This window comes from Gavia stellata, chromosome 11 (genome assembly GCF_030936135.1).
Source record: "Gavia stellata isolate bGavSte3 chromosome 11, bGavSte3.hap2, whole genome shotgun sequence".
In the NCBI taxonomy this organism is placed as follows: Eukaryota; Metazoa; Chordata; class Aves; order Gaviiformes; family Gaviidae; genus Gavia; species Gavia stellata.
The window spans coordinates 26,722,062-26,741,582 of NC_082604.1; positions in this window are offsets into that span (position 1 = coordinate 26,722,062).

A 19,521-nucleotide genomic window follows, 5' to 3' on the forward strand; every position below is an offset into this window, starting at 1 on the left:
CTCACAGGAACCCCATTAATACCCTGCTGAAACAAATCTGAATTTAATTCAAACTCGGTGGGTAACAATGCTGTCTGCTTTCCTCTTTAATGCTACGCTATAAAAACCCAGGAATTAGATTTAGGACTAGCCAGCTGCTTTCACAACAGACTGCCAAAGCCTGAAAGTATTCTCTTTACTTTTTTATTACCCTTTTTTAGGCTTATTATTGTTGCAGATATAATTTCATGAAACTTTGTTGGTAGGCAAAGAATAGTAATAGGCAAAACTCTACATATATCTTTCTTCAACCATATGGTAATCCTGGATTTTCCCCTCAAAAAATCACTTTTCTGTTTATCAGACCCATATTATTCAGTCAGTGAAGACAAAAGGTGCTAAGAATGAACAACGATGCCCTAAATTTTCAGTCTCAGTAATATGTGAGGAAGCGATGCAGACCAGATTTGGAAAGAAATTAGAGAGGGCATTTGCATTGCTCCTACTTATTCCATAGGTTCCTGTGCCACAGTTAGTGCTGTCTCATCGAAACCCTCGCGCTCTCTGTTGCTGTCTGCTTGTGCCATTATCATTTGCTAACCACACTGCCCTTAACACAGTTCCAAAGAAGCAGGTGAAAGTTACTCCAATTGTGCTGGGGGTAGCTTTTCTTGAAAAAGAGATAAACACCACTATAATTGGCCCCAAAAGGATAATTTTAGCATGAAAGGGAGCTGCTAGATGGAAACTGAGATGCAACACCCTAAACAACGTAGCTTCAGTACTCTTACCACCACTGTCAAATTAAATTTTCTTTGGAAACTTCCATGAGTATGAAACACTCCTGTTATGCCTATCTCTTAATTACTATTGCAAATAGTAATTATGTGTGCAAGCAGGAAAGCTGATGATATTGAGATTAGAGACCTATTCTAACATTTCAACTGTAATAACGGAAAGCAGTGATACATCTCTTTACCGGTAAGCTGAAAGCCTTTAACCACACTGCAGTTCAGTGCTCTCAAGCATAATCTTTGACAGAAGTGCCAAGACTTCTGGTGACCTTCTCTCTGCAACGCTATAAAATTGCTAAGCAGGAAACCTACAGAAGAAAATGCTGATGATTTTCAGAGTAAGTCAAAGCTAAACTAACAGTAAACCGAAGCACCATCAGAAGTATGACATCTTACAATATAGAATATATTTTCAAGCACCGAAAGGGCATTAGCATAGGAATATGAAAGAAGTTTTAAAAAATAACTATGCTTCATTTTGCAGAACAGCACTGAGTAAACCTTGCCTTAACCTCTATTCCCAATCCCATTCAATTACATCTTTGTCCCAGAAAAAATGCGTAAGAGACCTGAGAGTGGAGGGTGACGCAAGCACTACTGAACAGGCATGAAAAACATCGATGGAGTCTGGTAAGCATCTTAAAAAATGAACTGCTGAATTTGCTTTAAGGGATTAAAATCCTCCCTTTCAAAAACAAAACAAAGCAACAGCAACCCAGCCAAGGTCCATTTGGGATCTGGTTATTCCAGAAATCGTTCTGCTGAACAGAGCTGTTTGCTGTCTTTGGCTGGCCCTGCTTCCTCAGACCCATTAATCCCCAAGTAGCTCAAACATTCATCTCAGCCCAGGCGTTTATGCAAAATCTCTGGCCACTGCAAAGTAGCCCCCAGATGCTCATCTCCTCTTAATAGCTCGGCACTGCAGCCAGAAGGCTCACATATTTACTTTGGTGACCTGCTCTGTCTCATGCCGATATCGCTGTTCAGGACATCCCCAGCTTGCTCACGCGGTGGTATGAGGCACAAATCCTAATCAGCGGCCAGATCTAGATTGCTTGACCAAAGCTATCAAGGAAGAAAAAAACGTGAGTACCACTTTCTCCTACTACATTTAACGGTGTTGGCATATGCATCATCTTCACCACAGAGGTGACTTACCGCTCTTCACATCTCAAATGTGATCCCCAGCTAAACATTTTTTACATGTTGAACCTCGGTATGCCAAAGACGTTTTCCTTGGAGTCAACAGGACTGGGTAATGAACCTAAAAATAAAAAAAGAAAATCAATCGATCACTAAATAAATAAATAAATAGAATTAAATAAATCGGCCAGTTTCTGGTGAATCCCCACATTCGAACACACACAAAGTACAGCCCAGTGAACTCTCATTTCAGGAAACATTTTTTTACCTTTATATCTCATAAAGATATGACAACAGGCACAGCAATGTCAACATGAACTTTCCAGTCTAACACAGCACCAATTTCTCTACTCCTTCACCTCAAATCTAAAGTATTTAGTAACTTTTGTCAGAGTATCTGATGGCTTCTTAAACAATGCTTTGTAGGGGGAAATAAAGGTACTTTTCTGTTCAAGGGAAGCCGATGACCACTGGCACTCATTCGATCACCAGTTCCCCTTTTTTTCCCCCTCTTTTAAATGAACAGAGTGTACTAAAGGAAGGCTGTAAAACTGACTATAAAACAGCAAACAAATGGTTCGGTTTGGCTGTGAAACTCTTTCAACACTTTCTACTCAAATAAAAAGCTGTGATTCCATCATGGCTACCTCCACGATGATTTCTATTGAGCTAAAATTTGGCTCAGAATTGCGAGCAAGCCTGATTTACAGGCAGGCGGAATTCATGCAAACCAAACTGAAATGATAATTGAGAGAGAGTTTTCGAATAAATGCGGTATTTGTCCTAGTCAATACCCCTCTGTGGTTCCAATTCTGTTTGTCAAAAGGAAGGATTATTTCCTGAATGTTTAGATTACGCTGAATGTGAACACTCACATCGGCACATACAGAGAGAATCTCTAGAATTGGTTCGCTTTATTACAGACTATGGAAAGTCAAAATTTGATTCTGAAACTGCTTCTTACTAAAGCGCAGATTGCTTGTACCGGCCACACAAAACTACTGGTAGTCAGCAGCAAGTACTGCTCCCGCCAGCCCATCCGCAGAGGCACGCGAGGCGGGAAGGCAACGGAGGAGCTGCCGTGTAATTCAACCACCCGGCCAGTCTGCAGTCATCAGGGCCGTACAACCCCAACACATGCTCTCATTGCACGACCAAAATGTAAATACATGCAAAATCGCTTTTTAAAGCACTCTGAATGGCAAATGCTATTCCACAAAATGCTCCATTTACATCAATTTACATTAATATTGGTATGTTGGAGTTTGTGGCTGGCATACAGGTGAAAAGTGCGTGCGTTGTCCCGTTGCAATGTAAACAACCAAACACTGGACCAGGTTCATCCTTCACTCTAAAGGAACGCTTAGATATTGATACCAAATTAGCCCACATATTTTACTGGGTCCAAAATTAAAGTGGATACTATGACTTAACTGGTCCAGCTTCCTTAATTCACATTAACCGAACTTTGTTTTACCTATTTACCAAGTTCTGTAATTGCTAAGAATCGGGATCCAGGTACATCTGCTCAGTGGAGCCTCCCAGCATCCACCATTCCAGTTCTAACTCTTCTGGGTTGGAGTTTATCAGTTCGGAGGAATGCAGTAAAGTAAAATACACTGCCAAAACACAATCACCGTCTTCTTTACAGTGACCAGCACATTTCTGTGATAGAGAATTTGAATCAGCGTTGTCTATCGTTACCCATGTGCCAGCAACCTCAGGAAAAATGAAAAAGGAAATAAAAATAAAATGTAGCTGCCAAAATGGAGTCACTGTCTGAATCTGGCCTTGTATTGGTTTCAATGTGTTTCTCTTTATGTTTGCAATGATTCATACTGGTGGAGGTATAGACTGCTGCCAAAGGCTGCTGGCTGCTAAATGGTTTGAGCATTTTCTTATTTTGATCCTGGTATGTATTTTAAAGTAAGTTTACCGTCATCTTTTTTTTCTAACTTGCATTTAAAAGCAGCGGGACAATCTCTATAAACAAAACCCTGAACAAACCATGAATCAGATCTCTTTTCAATAAAGTTGGAGAAAGCCTGGTGCAGTAAAAAGATGACAGAGAGAACCAAGGACTCGGAGCGATCCACGAGGTTTGCACAGCTGCCTGGAAGCCCTTCGGCAGGGCAGCTACTGCCCACAGCCGCACCGGTGCCTTCGGCCGTGATCAGCCACACCACCTACGCCGGCAGCTGGTAGTGGAGCGATTCTGTTATTTCTGCTGCATTGTCATTTGCCATCCCCTTCCATCCTCGTCATATTCACAGCACTGTCCCTCTCCTCATGTACCGAAGGAAATCGATATCTTCATGCTGGAATTACGCCGAAGGATGAAGAAATCCAGCCCTCCCCTGCTCCCCATGCAGAAGAACAAGCTGCGCTCACAGAGATGTCTTATTTATACCGAGACGCACACGTGTCTCCTCCCAAAGGTGAATTTAGCTCTCACAGTTAGGCTAGCATGAAGGTCAGTATTTTGAAAATGCACTTGATAGTTAGAAGGGTATGAAAATAAGTTTCCACCTGTTGTGGCAGCACTGTACTTCTGCAGTCACCGGCCAGAGCCATGGGGTGAAGGATGCTGTGAGGTGTTTCTGAAGAAGGAGCTGTTGCGAGAACAAAGGATACCTCACGCAAAATCTCGCTGTACTGACTGAGCTCGTAAAGTTGGTTAAATGCACTTGCAGAATACTAGTTTTCGTATTCATAGAAAACAGGATTTATATTCTGGGCTTACAGGATTCTGTATCCAGAGAAGGCAACTTTTTATCTCGAACAGCTTCAGAACAGATGCCAAGCCAGAACTCCTGAAAGAGCCTCACGCAGTGTTTCTATGCTTTGCCGTTAGCCCCAGTCACAGGGATGTGCAAACGGGTGGGGAGAAGAAGCCCAGCAGCAGAAATTGAAATTCTGAAGTCTCAAAATATTGACAGAGCTGTGAATCGGTTGCTAAGGTACCTATGCAACTTCATCCACCTCTACGTTGAAAGTTGGGGGATAACAAAAAAAATTTTCCTTGAAGGCTGCTTACAAGTCTGAGGGAGAAAGCAAACTTCTATGAGACTGGGAATGCGTAAACCTCCAATATCATGCAGCGGGAAATGTTCTGAACACTTTTGAAAAACTATGTTTTCCAGTCTAAAATAAATTGAAGACTAATCTTTTAGTCTCATCTTTAGGCTAAGAATTAAAGACCTATTTTCACCCCAGTATGCTTTCAGAGAGTAACCACAGAAGGAAAATGTGTTCTATCCTAAAGATTATTTCAGGCATTTTATTATATTTATATATTAAATATATTTAGGCATTTTATGTCTCAGCACTGCAAACATTTAAACAGGGCATCCACAACCTACAGGCAGTTTGTAATTTAACATGCTTTAAAGTCTTTGCAAGACTGGACCATTATTCAGTAAAATAATGGGGCCAGAAGTGGAAAATATACATTCAGACATAGAAGCAAGTTCATCTTTTTAGATATTTCTTAAGAGCAGCAGTGCTCCTGAAAACCATCAAATCTTTCTGTGATTAGATAAAAAAAAAAAATCACAGCAGGTAACCGAGAGGCATAAGAGATGTGCAATCACAATTAAACAAAACCAGAAAGAAATGGAGAGAATGTGTCAACTAGATAACATAGAGCAACACAGAATACAAAAGCTAATGCCATCACCTTTGAAATCAAGGGAATATGGTGATAAGATGTGAGTGAAAAACTTGGGAAATCTCTCATAAAAAGTAATATCGGATCCATTTATCTTACAATCAAGGGTGGCAAAATCTTTTGCTTCACTCTGAGACAAAAAGCATTAGCTGAGGTTTCTAAGAGCTGCTTAGCTGGAAATCTGACCAATCTTGAAGAGGCTGTTAAATGAAGATTACAGTAAGCTGTGTTTCAAACTGTGTGAAACCATAGGAAGTAATCAAAGCATCGCTCTCAACAGAAAGAAATTCCACAGAGATGCTTTGCTGTAACGGGCAGTACAGAGAGAAGCAGCAAGATCTGCCCCATGGCCACGAAGCAAACCATCAATTCCCAAACATCTGCTCCAACCCAAACAAACATACTGCTCCCGAAGATTGGATCCAGGTCGGAACACTCGTATTTTTAATTGGGAGGGTGAACCCCGTGCAATACCAGCAGATCTGGCTGCAGCCTTGATGCCGGCAGCACCGCTCAGCCCAGGGCGATGGGATCAGCGCAGCCCCGGCAAGGTTATTTTTTGGAGGTGTTAGGTCACTGATGCTAGTTTTGTGTAATATTAAATTATTACCTACCACTACGAATATGACAGATATAGAACTAGTCCTTGTACTGGGAAAGAAATTCAGTTCTCAGATTTATTCCTCTCACCACTGGATTGAGAGATACCTTTCCATTTACTCAAAGAAATCAGAACAAACTCAGTATCGTTAACAGCAATCTAGAGAAAAATCTAACCAGGAGGATGAACACTGTGAAATCATAGAGCGCAGAAATCTTTCAGGAGAAATTATAGTGCAGGAAAATAGCAGAATAATGTTATTGAACACAAGCTTTTATTTTAAACTGTAAATAATAATGTTTGTCTTGGGATTGGTTTTCAATCATAAGCCTAGCGCCGTCTCATCGTTTGTTATGTGTTTAGCCTTCAGTATGAATTGTAGATAATTACTACATTGGATTAAATGAAAAACTTGGTAATGCTCTGCACTACTGGGCATTCTACTAGTCTTGAATCTCCAATAACAAAAAATCAAATTATAAAGCTCTAACTACCCTGTGATTAACACCAAAAAATAACTTTTTGGCTCTTGGAGATAATCTCAGTGCTGAAATAGTTAATTAACTTAAGCTATATTTTAAATCAACTAGACCAAGTATTAAAATGGATGGTAAATGTAAGAACTGACATGAAACACTCTGCAAGCGGACCATCACGCTATATTGCATAATGGAGTCATAACTTACCAGTTACAGCAAATACTGATGCACCTCTAATGAAATTTACGCCTTAACAGTTCTAATTTATTTTTATTATCTCATCATAATAAAGTCTTTCTCATTAATACTAACTTTTCCTATGTTTTAACTGGTAATAGAGAGCACTACTTCTTTTTCATATGCAGCAAGTGTTACAAGTTTCCTTACCGACATTTAACATGGTCTCTTTATCAGTTTAATGTCTTTTCTACTTACACTTTTGGCAACGTACATTAGGCTTTTCCACTGCAGGGCTTAGGATGATGTATAATGTTTTACTTCAAGGAAACAGTATCTTCATAAAAGTGCCATGTTTTCAATTCCCTTCTTCATATTGCAATACCTCAATTGTATGTAGAATGTGAAATTATTTGTATGCAAAAGACATGCTAAGTTACCTATTCTTTCCGCCCTTGAGCCTCTCTAAAGGAATTGAGGTAAAACATCTCAATCTCAGGGGTTTTCTGCTACCCTCTTCCAAAAATTCTTATCAAATTTTGGAGTAATTGTTTTGTGTCAATGCTTAAAATTGTTGTTACTCCATCTGGACAGTTTAATGTTGAAATTTAATTTTCCCACACACATATACGATCACAGTTTGCCAATACAGATATAAATGGTTATTAATTTTTTCCATTCCCATGCTACTCTCTTTTAATGCAGTACTACACACAGAACCATCTCCATGGAAAACAATAAATAGGGAACATTCTTTAGTAAAAATTCCTGACATCAAGTGATAGCTTACCACTCTGAAATCACAACAAGATGTGTGAAAATTGCTTCTTACCCCGGTATTTGCAGTGGCTGAGCCTTAGGATGTCACCATCCTAACTAGTGTCCGAATGTCAACATATTGTAGTAAATAAATAAAATGTGAATCATCATTTAGCATGCATAGACTAGTGGATATACTTAGCATACTGATGTTAAAGTAATGATGGCTCTCTGGTTTTATTCTGCCCACCTCGGGGATAGATTTTCTGAGAAAAAAAATACATATATATATATATTTCACACACACTAAATCAGAAGCACTGCAGCTTGAGCTAGTTGTGCACTGAGAGAACGATGTGCCTCCCCACGAAAAAAAAAAAGTTACAAAATACACTGCAAAGCATCCTCTCTGCTAGCCTGCGTCTATTTTTTGTCTTTTGGGGGGAAAAAAAAAAAATCAATTGGTACATTTAAAGCAAATTTCCAAGTCTCAGGCAAATCACTTGAGTTTCATTTTTAGCCCTGGAGATAATCTTGCCGACCTGCCTCTCTCAGAACTAAAATTCCAAAAGAATGTTAATTTTTCTGAGTGCCGCTTTTCGCTCTAGTTCACAGCAAGCACTCACCTACATGTCCTTCTTATTGAATCTGAAGAAAAACATATCCGACTATCCACATCTTAATTGGTCAAAATTCATCTTCTGTAACTCTTAAAAGATGCTGATAGTCTGAATCTCTTTGGATTCCAAAGAAACTGGAGTAATTTCTCTTGCATTTAGTAATGTTTACATTCACTGACCTTTACCTACTCCTGGGGAAATCAACAGGAGAAGAAATAATCATTTCGCTGGTTTTGAAAAATGAAAGGCCCATCTGAGAGTTATCTGCAAATTCTTGGAAGGGGATGAATTTTCAAAGTGCTCAGCAAGACTTTGGCTCTTTCTCCCCATCCAGCCTCGGGTGCAGCTCACCACTGTCGGGGGGGTACTAGGGCTGGGGAGCCCTAAGGAGGACCCGAGGGGAGAGAGAACGAGGCAAAGGAAGGAGCCCCCATTTGACATGAAAGCTGTGCATACGAGTACAGTTATTAACAGCATAAGCCCTCTTACCATGCTCTATGGAATACACCAAGGTTTGTGTTCATCACACAATCGATCTCTTATTTCCATCAAAATGATAGACAGAACAATCAAAATAAGAGGAATGCGTTGTATTATACAGTACTGTTTAATCACACGGTTGGTGTCTGGTAGCACTGAAAGTATCAAAGGGAGAAAAGAACTATGGAGTTTTGCATTTTCTTTGCAAAGTAATTTGTGATACAGTAGTTACATACACACACAGTATCTTTACCCCTAAAATCACTTAGAAAGACAAGTGTGATGACCCAGCATGTGAGGCATCAATCCTCAATTATCCTCTTTCATTTGCAACAGGAATCTTTGAAAGTATGAAAATGTTCACTGCTTCCTTGGGATTTCTCAAAGCATTTAGGTGGCAGCTAAAGGAGCTTGAGGAAAGAAATTATTTGGGTCAAGAATTCTTATCCATTTGGCCGAACAAGAAGGGAAGAGATGATTTTACCTAGCCTTCAATGATGAGGAGCTAAGATTACTCCAGTGTTCTAACTGCACATTTAAAAAAGTGACATTTCGGGCAGTGCACCACAGTCGCATGCTTCAGAACAGAAATTTGCTATCAATTTTCCTTACAAGTTGAGCTCAATTCTGCCTCCTGTTAAGAGCCAGACTAGCTAAGCTTTTAGTTAGGATTTTTAGAGAATAAGAAGTACAGTGACAGTGCAAGCCTTCCTTTTACTGGGAAAAAAAAATGGATGCCTTAGCTGTTGACAGTGACAAAACCTTGAAGAATAATCCAGCACATAGAAGAAGGGATGCACTGAGGTTTCTGTCCATTTGTATGCAAAATATGGCTAGAACATCTTTTTCTTTCCTAGTTTCCTTAGGTTTAGTGTTGCTACAACTTATGTCTAATAATGCATTTAAAATTAAGAAACATGGAAAGAAAATGGATAGGTAGAGGAAATCCAAACCTGCACCCAGCTATGTGATAAGAGGTTAGAATAAAAAAAAACCTGCTAAGCTCTTTGGCTTTCTCAATTTGTGGCAAGAGAGAGCTGGAAAGGAAGGAAAGCAGGACTACCCTGATATTCATCCAAGGACGGATTTGCCCTGTGACCTGGGAAAGAAATTAATACTAGGATAAATGCTTGAGTCATTATGGCATTGGTCGACCAGATTCCTTACCCAGCCTGTCAGGCAATCCGCTCCTCTGATAGATGGGCTGCAGTTTGGTTTCCCGTGACACTGGAAGGAACCAGAACTCCTAACTGCAACAGAGGCTGCAATAAGAGCATGATGTATAGAAATTGGTGAGCATCCCATACAGGAAAAACCCCACTTTGTGCAACTGGGAGACAAAAATCGTAAGTCTTCCTTGCTTGTGAAACTCCTTAAGAGATCAGGATTTTGTGTGCTAACCAGGCAGGACTGGCAGGGACTGCCCATACTTCAGTGGATGTCTTTGTTTCAACTCCAAAAAATGACGGAACAAGCTCCTAGCAGAGGAACCTAAAGAGCCAATCGAGCTGTAAATTTACACAATGTACTGGTGAAAGTGGGATTGTTTCTCTGCCTGAAAACCCCAGGGAAACTTTGTTGCCCCTCCTCACCCTCCTCCTATATACGCTTTCGCATTCTGTCAGTGGGATTATAACTTCTGAGGAAGTTACAATTGGAGTTACTGAGGATTGTAATCCATTATAATCCTCAGTTACCGAGGATTTGCCCGATTTGCCACTATCGCTTCTTTGCCCTCTCTTTTGTTTAAATCTCTATAGAAAATAAGCTAGTTGGAAAGCAGTTTTATCTTACAGCTACAAAGCATTTTATGCCCTTTTGACACAGTATTCTTAATGCTCACCCTAAAATTCCGGCAAACTGTTGCAAGGCTGCAAGCCCTAAGAAACAGAAAAGAAGAAAAAAGAGCATCTGAGAGAGCAGTGGGGCAGACTAACCGGTAAGACGAGCAGCTTGCTTTTTGATGGAAAAGGTCCTTGAACCTTGATGTGCAAGCCCTAGTCCACACTGTTTATGCCCATGGGCAATTGCTGTGATAAAAAAGTGAGAACAGTAACAACTATAAAGTACTTTAGCTGGTCACACCTAAAAGAGCGGATACACTTAAAAATTTAGTGTAAATAAAGAAAAGAAAGGGTTGCAGTCCTCTTCTGCTCCTTACAGGGCCCACAGCAGGATTCATTTCTGTTTGTGCTGTTGCGCTTTGCCTAGGGATGCTGGCTGACACACAGTAAGCAATAAGAGTGACCGTAATGACACGGTGCAGGCAGAAATAATTCAGATAGCTGTCATGGGGAAGGCAAAAAAGAAAAAAAAACCAAACATCCAAATGGCACGGAGGTGGGAATGGAAATCAGCAGCATGCTTTTATTCCTACTTAATACTTTGGGATTATTAATGAAGGCTTCAACCACACGCAGCCTCCGCCTTGCCTACCTTGTCAGCTTTTTTAACGTAACGTGGTGCAAACTGCCTGAGGTTATAGGTTAGGCTGAGTACCTTACTCAAGCTCTGATTATTTTTTTGTGTTGTTCTATTGCAAATGCTACTTTACAAGATGAAACACAATTGGTGGCAGTAATGTACTTAATCAGCCTGCAACATGGGTGTGCAACAAGGGGAAGGACAAAGGCAACATTAGCTGGCTGCAAGCCACTGATCGCAGTATTTTCTTGGGTGCTAAAGTTTTGGTCTGTCGATATTCCCAAATAAGGCTCCCTCCTAATACCAAATGCATGAATATGTCAGCCCACGTACTAGAAACATACATGGTATCAAATTGGTGACAGCGAACACTCCAAGCTTCCTACCGTCCCTCTCTACTATCGCATCTCGCAGGCAAGACCATAATCCAAACAGATGCAGCTTGGAGCGAATCGAAGCTTCCTGGTCACTTCGCTACTGCAGACACCTCAAACACTTCATTTTACTGAGACTACCTGGCAGTTGACCAGATGCAAGATATCAGTTCATCCCTAATCCTCCCCTCAATTTCTTTTATTTTCCTCTTCCCATCAAAATACAGTTTCTGTATTTATGCATAGAATTTAACTTGATGTTTGCAACCGACTGAATCCAAGGCGTGGAAGTGAGCACATTACAGACACACAGATAAAAAGAGAAGTACTACTGTGGGGACACAGACTTGGTTCAGCCCGTCCGGTGCTAAAAAGCCTAATTCCTCCCCACTGTAGCCTTGCTCTAAAAAGACATTTCCATTACAGGGTAATACAGACCATGAACACTTTTGTTTGCTTGTTATTTTTTTTCTAAATGCATTAGCCATTTTCTTCACTTTGAAAATCCTATTTTGTATAGATAATATAATTTAAGTGCTGTTACATTAAAACTTCGAGTCACATTCCCTTCACTGTACCTTTCTGCATTAGGAAGGAAGAGATAAGTTTTTAATCTTTCATTTTTAATGAAGATTAAAGAACAAGTTCTGCTTGGCTTGCCTTGGCACACCATACATTTTAATGTATATTGATTTGTATAAATGTCTCATTTAGAGCATATTTTTGTTAGTATTAATGGTTCTTGGACAGATAAGATTAGTCCTCCTGTAATATTGCCAATCTCATTGGTCAAAGTTGAAGAACACATTACTTTGTTCTGAGATGAAAAAGGAAGACAAGGAGACAGCTCCTGAGACTGGAATATCAAAGGATCGATGTCCTCAGCAAGAACAGACAGCTGCGGTCTGCAGGAGCCAGCACAAAATTCTGCCTTATATTGACTGCAAGTGGGAATTTTGTGCTTATTCTTGCTAATCATTTATTTCCATTTTCCCATTATTTTCCATGGAATTCTGAGTTGATTTTATCAGGAAAGGGATTTATGAAGCACTTTTGAAGGTGAGCTGGAGTCCAGCAGAACTTTGTTACTACCCAGATGTATGGATTCTGTTGGGCTATCGTTTGCTGTACAGGTACATATAGCATATCTAAACAAGGAAAATAGCAGTTCACATTTTCAATCTGAGTTTTAAAAGTACTTCTTGTAACTCCTAGTTACCATAATACAAAAATACAATAACAACAAAATAATACGATAACAAAAATGCCACACATTTGCTAAGCTTTTTTTTTGTTACCTACTGTGGTCCATCCAGACATTAATGCTTTGTAATGTCTCACATGTGAAAATATAAATTATGTGAATACATGATCTCTCATGTAATCCAAATATAATCCAGAAACTTGTAGTAAATTAAACCATACGGTCTTCCTATAGTTTAATGACAGAAAAAAAAGAAGAAAAAAAAATCAAAATAAAACACCTAATTGAGATCAAAATAACTGCCTCTCTGGCTACTCTCTAGATGCCATCTTAGATGATTTCCTACTTTCTTTTTCTCCTCTTGAGCCACCATCTTTTAACTCATGATGGCAAACAACAAATTTCAACAATGGCTTAATAAACTTACACGATCCTGTCTACCATGGATATAATCTTCCAGGAGACTGACACTTTTGAAAACTGTGATTGGTATTTCTCCAATATTTACACTTGCCACAAAGGCTGAAGGTTTTCCTTGTTGAGCAAGAAGCATCTTGATCTTTCAGTTCAGATTGCAAAGTCCTCATCGTATGATGAGGAATCCCAGGTCCAGATATCCTACAAATTATGCAAATGCCAGATAAACGCCTTTGCTTTCTCCAGTGGAGGAAAACCAGTAACTCTTTCAGATTCACCTGAGCTTCTCTAGGGATTTCGCTACTTGCAAATAAACTGGTCAAACCCTGTTTTCAAAAGCTATCTTCATAGAGCCATCCTCTCCTACCATGAAGATTCATAAAGATTTGAAAATACTAAAGCTACAGCAAATGCATCCTGAATCATTTAGCCCTACCCATTTCTGTTACCACAGTGAAATCGTTTCATGGACAAATTGTCCATTTGCAACTCGATCTGTGCCTTTTGTTTCACTTATCACCCATGCAATACAATTACAAATCAATTATGCTCTTTTTCTAGACCTCACTCCTTTTTAAAACGGACACGAGTGTCCATACACTTAATGACCGTCTCTCAAAAGGCTCCATGCCTTCTTTCGTAACAACAGATGCGGAGCAGGACCACAGGGTATGGAAGTACAAATGGAGGGCAAGCTCTTAATACAATGTTCTGGAAAGAAGAGAGAAAAGCAGGGAAACCGAGATCTGGCAACACTGCATTTTCAAAGCATAAAGAAGTCAAAATCAGATCAGTAATGAGAACACAGGCTTTGGAAATTATTCAACTGCAATCAGAAAGATAACAAGGAAACTCAACTGAATGTAATCATAAGTAAGTTTAAAAAAGACTTTTTCTTATTTCACAAACTTGTCTCGTAACTCAATGCTTCTCCAGCTATGACTAGGAGACACCTCAAGCCTTCCTCATTCCCTCTTCTACCGTGCAGGTCTGACTACCCACCGGCGCACTACAGGGCTCTCGGCAGCAACATCCATAAAGAGTTGAAAACCTGGAGTCAATACTAATACTCAATTTTGTAGGGTGTTTTCTCCATGTTGGGAAAAACAGTTTTATAGAGAAGCAATACCAGGTAGAGAAAAATAAATTACTGTTAGAAAAGGCATTTTTCGAAACTAGTTAAGTGCTTTTCAAAATGCAGCTGGTTTTGTTTTACTTCCCCTCTGAAAGCTCTGCTGAGCATCTAAGTGCTGCTGCCATGAGAGCTGGTCAATGACTGGCTAACTACTTAAGCCAGGATTTCTATCCAAAAAAGCGATCCAAGTCTTCTTTGTCCATTTATTGAATTTTATCATAAATACGAATACAGTAAAATGCAGTTCAGATAAACGTCCCAGCACAGACCAGGTAAACTTTGATCTGAATTTAGCTCATCATCAGAGCGGAAAAATTATTCCATTGTTAGTGGGAGCCTATGGGAGTCTCTCCGCTGATTTCAGCGGCACTGGGGTATTAGCTCTTGGGGAAGGTCCTCAGGATGAGCCTCTGCAAACGCGGAGGAAGCCCTGCCCCGGGGAGGGAGGGAGTGCCAGCCCTGCTCATTGCGGAGCAAAGCTGCACACCCTGATCTCGCTTTTTTGCTCAGGCCAACGCCCCGTGAGGGCTGGTTGTGGGTTCAGGAGCCCTCAGGCCAATGCTTCAGCAAGACAGTATTTCTCATGCTCAGCATTGTCACATTCCCCTTTTTCACTCTACAAAGATATCCTAAATTTTTCTATTCATGGCAAAATGCAGCAGATAGGACAGGAATGGCTCCAGTTTGTGGACACTGGTGACGCTGGCCAGAGGAGCACTGTCACTCGCAGAGCAGATGTCAGAGCTGGCACCGTGCGGGCACCAGGCAGAGCTCCCAAGGAGGGGGGGGAAGTTAAATTCACAATCATGATGGGTTTTCCTCTTTGTTTTACAGAAGGTATTTTACACTGTATGGTACTTCTAAACTCATTTGGATTTTTCTACCATGCATATGCCACTTCACCTTTCTGTTGGGTAATTGGTTTCTTCGAGCTCTGCCATTCCCAAATTTAACAGCTCTGCCAGCACGACTGCACTGCTTCAGGTCACGAACCAGTTTATTTAGCCCAAGGTAAAGCATCAGACTGCACAGTATTATGCTACAAGACAAATAATTAAAGGCCTGCCCTGCTCCAATACATTCCGCCAATGGGTTTCTGCCACCAACTTCTGCAGGAGCAGGACCCACCAAAGGCTTGAAAAATATGTATTAAACTGACCACAGACTTTAGGCTTGCGTTTTTAGGCTGTGATGTTTAATTGCCTATTTCTGGTATCTTTTGAAATACTGGCAAATCAAAAGTAAGTAATTAAAATAGGTGTAAAAACCTGCTGGTGATGCAAAGATCAGCACATGAAGAAGATAACGGGTGAGATCTCTCTGCTGGATTATGGAAAAGGTACATCACTATTTTAATATATTTACTACAAGGAGAAAAGATTTAGAAAACTTTACCCTCTATCAACAGGCACACATAATTCATAGGCTTGTCTCTCTACAGACCAATAATGCATAACGTATTAATGTGATTGCCACCTGGATAGTCAAAAGATCCAAGAGAAGCAAGGTTTTTAGGAAAACCATCCTTTCAATCATATGATATACTGTAAAAAAAGATTCAACGACTTCCTAGAAATCATGATGACACTTAATTTGTCGGTGAAATTAGAGAATTTCTTATTTTTAATCCTTAGTGATAGCAAACGCAAAAAACATTCACTGATCTAAAAGGCATACGTAAAGGTCAGCTAGGCTGTGGGAAATAGTGATCCAGTCAAGCAAAGCATTGGAACATATGCCTAATTCTAAGTATAATTGACTAAAGTGGCTAAAATTGAGCACCTGCTTAAGTGCTTTTATGGCATCATGCCTAATGAAATATTAATCACAAATGGCAGAGAGCCATTATACCAAGAAGGTCTTATTTATATTGAATTGAATTATATAATAATTAAGGTATATATAATCAGCCATAGTAGTAAGTCTATCAGCATTCTCATCTGAATCAGCACATTTCAAGAGTGCTACACCTACAGTGAAATATTCCTGTTTCTAATTAACTTGCTAGCGATTTTGTTTTGCAAAGAAACTTGCAAAGCCCCCGTAGTAGTCAGAGCGATTGCCGCGCGGCAGCAGTGCACTCGTGAGACTGATCCCACTGCCTTCGCTCGCAGTGCCAGGGAGAGTAGGGGCTTGCAGGATCAGCGGTATAGTAACAGATGAAAAACAGGAGTAACTTTAAAAACTCATAACGATAGAAATAGTAGTTATGTTGTCCATGGGACTGGTAGTAAACGTATACACTACGCGAGTTCTTTACCTTGTTTAATCCTTTCTACTGGTTGATGAAATTCAAGGAGTATAGTGATGGTTTTCGAGCCTGATTCGTACTGGTTCTCTAAGAGCACAGAAATTATTTGTTAAATGGACAACTGCTGCACTAGACTTCTTTCAAGTCAGCCTGGTCCTCCCATTACTCTACTTAAAAGATGGACGCGGCAAGAATTTTTTTTCTATTTTGAGCCTTCTCAAAAAGCAATGCATCCAAAGGATGCAGATTTGGTTTTCTGAATTTTTTTTAAATTTTAGAAATTTTAAAACTACTACTAACTTTCCTATGCACCTCTTTTTTCAAAGAGAAGAAGAGGTACTTGGTCAAGATTTTGCCTGTGCATTCTTTAGAATGGTATATATATCAAAGTCAAGGTAACACCTTACAAGGTAACTGCTTTATTAAACAGAGGTGAATTGTTACAATGATGAATAATAGCAAAACGAGAATTATATTTTTATCACAATATCGGTTTCACAGGATGAGGATAAATTGATATACTACTCTCTCTTTTTAGAGTTCTGAAGTATAATAATAGTAATTTTGAAAGAAATAATTTTCCCTACGTTTCCTAGAGACAATTTAAATATAGAAAGATTTATCACAAAACCAAACAGATCAGAACAGAAAATGGACTTTTTTTTTTTTTAATCCTTTTTTACCCAGTATTATGGCAATTTCTGCTCCTACAGCATCAGATTAAAATGGGGCTGATTACGCTGGGTTCTTACTTTACCAGATCACAATTCAAGGAGTCTCATCTTTTTCATGAGATTTTAGTATGTCAAAAAATATTTTTTAATTAGGTCTGAGCATCTTGCAAATAAAATATTGCGCTACAATCAGATGAAACCAAATTACTGTTTGTCAAATGCCGTTTGGCATTTCCTACTAAATGGGGACAGTTTTGCTTCGTATGATTTTAGATGTGTGTAAACACAGCCTGCCAAAGTAAAGACTGATGAGAACCTGTACGTGTGTTGTATTTTGAATAATCTGCTCATCTCATTCTGGCAAAGCATTTTAGTTTAAAAAGATGAGAGTTTGGACAATATAACCTTATTAAAACAAGCTTTCACTGCACTGCACAAAACCAAACTCTTGCCTAAGGATAATTGTTGATGTTACTGTTTTCAAGTGTTGATCTTTTTAGAAAAGGAAACCATTCAGGACTAGTACCTGCTTTTAATCACATTCCCACAGTAAACAACATCTTAGGGCAGAAGCGGTTGCATTTACATAATGTGATACAGGTGCCCTGGGCTCTCCGTACAATAAATCCACCCTGCCCAGACAATGATGTGGATCTGATGAACCAGCTGTCAAGCACTGCCCAGCCAGACTCTGCTGTGATGCTGGGGGTGGACTGGGTATGGTGGGACCAGGTGCAGAATACCAATGTGCAGGGCACTGCCCGACTAGTGAATGGAAAATTTCCAGCTGGATTCAACAGTGATTCGTAACAGATGAGGCAAATCCAAGAAACACCTGTTAGCTTTGGGAAGAAGAAAAAAATTGGAACAATAATGCTTCACCAAATGAGTCATCAGAATATAAAGGAAGAAACAGCGTTAAAGAATGAATTTTACTTTCCGATCTGCAAGCTACATAGGAATATTTAATATTTGCCGCATTCTTTCTAGAGGGACAGTGACTCATTTAGATCAGGATTCTTTCATAATTCAGCTTCAAGTAAATTACAAAAGGAGCTCTCAAACAAAGAACACATTAAAGGTAAGTTTGAAGAAGACAATGCTCTAAAGGAGTACTCAGCTGTGCATGCTCCCTCAGACAATGTCAGGCTGTGTATAAATATAACTTCTAATGAGGTGTTACCGGTACCTTTTTGGCAGCTGTAAGCGAGAAAGCCTTGGAGTTTAAAGGCGCCTCTTCCAGGGATAGAAGTGAGCTTCTACAACGCAGACTACAAAGCCGGCGGATGACCCTACCCGGGCAGGACGGTGACTGTCACCGCACTGGAGAGCGGGAGAGCAGCCCGGGGCCAGCAAGCACGGGAGCGAGGTCTGCGCTGGAAAGGGTCCGCACGGCAGCTATTCGAATGCTGCAGACTGCGGGGATAAAGTATCAGATGTCTGGAAGGAGTTTTCGCTTAGTATGTTTTCTTTATCTTGTCTGTAAATCGTGACATTTCAAGCTCAGGGAAGGCTTTTAGGTCCGAGTACTTAGTGAATCTTATTTCCAGCTACCCTAACAATTTCAACCATAAATACAAACACTGGTTAAAACCACGCAAACTTAAAAATCTAGAGTATTTTAAAGTTGTGAGTCAGATTTTTGTTTTAATTTCCAGCACAGAAGTGATTTGTTACTCAAAATATTTGCTTTACAAATGCTGACAGCGTTTAGACTTTGTGTTACTCGAGGAGTAACACAAATTACAGTTTAGCAATCCAGCTGTGGGGAAGCTACTGACCTACCTTAGATCATCTCTGTCATGTTTCAGAGCTTTCAAGTATCATCTAGAATGAAAGAGGTCATAAATAAATGGTCTGGGAAACATTTAAGATTGCTGCAAAATCAATTGAGCATGACTGAGAGGCCTTTTGCGATGCCTAGCAGTGCTGAGGTGGAATTCCTGCTTTGATTCAAAATAATGATGATCAACCAAAAAAGTCTTCTTGCACAAGTGGGTTAATGAAGACCATCAATGGAGGGGTCAAAATACCTCGCGCTCCTTTTGGCAGAGATCCTGAAAAGGTTAATGAACGGAATAGAAATGGAAATCCACCTCCAACCTACCATATGTCTGCTAGATTTCTGCAACATCTGTGTTTATAGCGAACAAGTCCCTGCATGCACTGGATAGAGAGCTTTTGAGAACCTAGTTTGGATAATATTATTATTAGCAAAGGGGAAAATAGGCTTAATAATGTCATGTAGGTCATCAAATTGCCTTGGTCTCTAGAATATTGGCAGAGATCCCTGACAAGAAAAGCTAACATGGATTATTTTAGGAACTCAATGAACTGTAG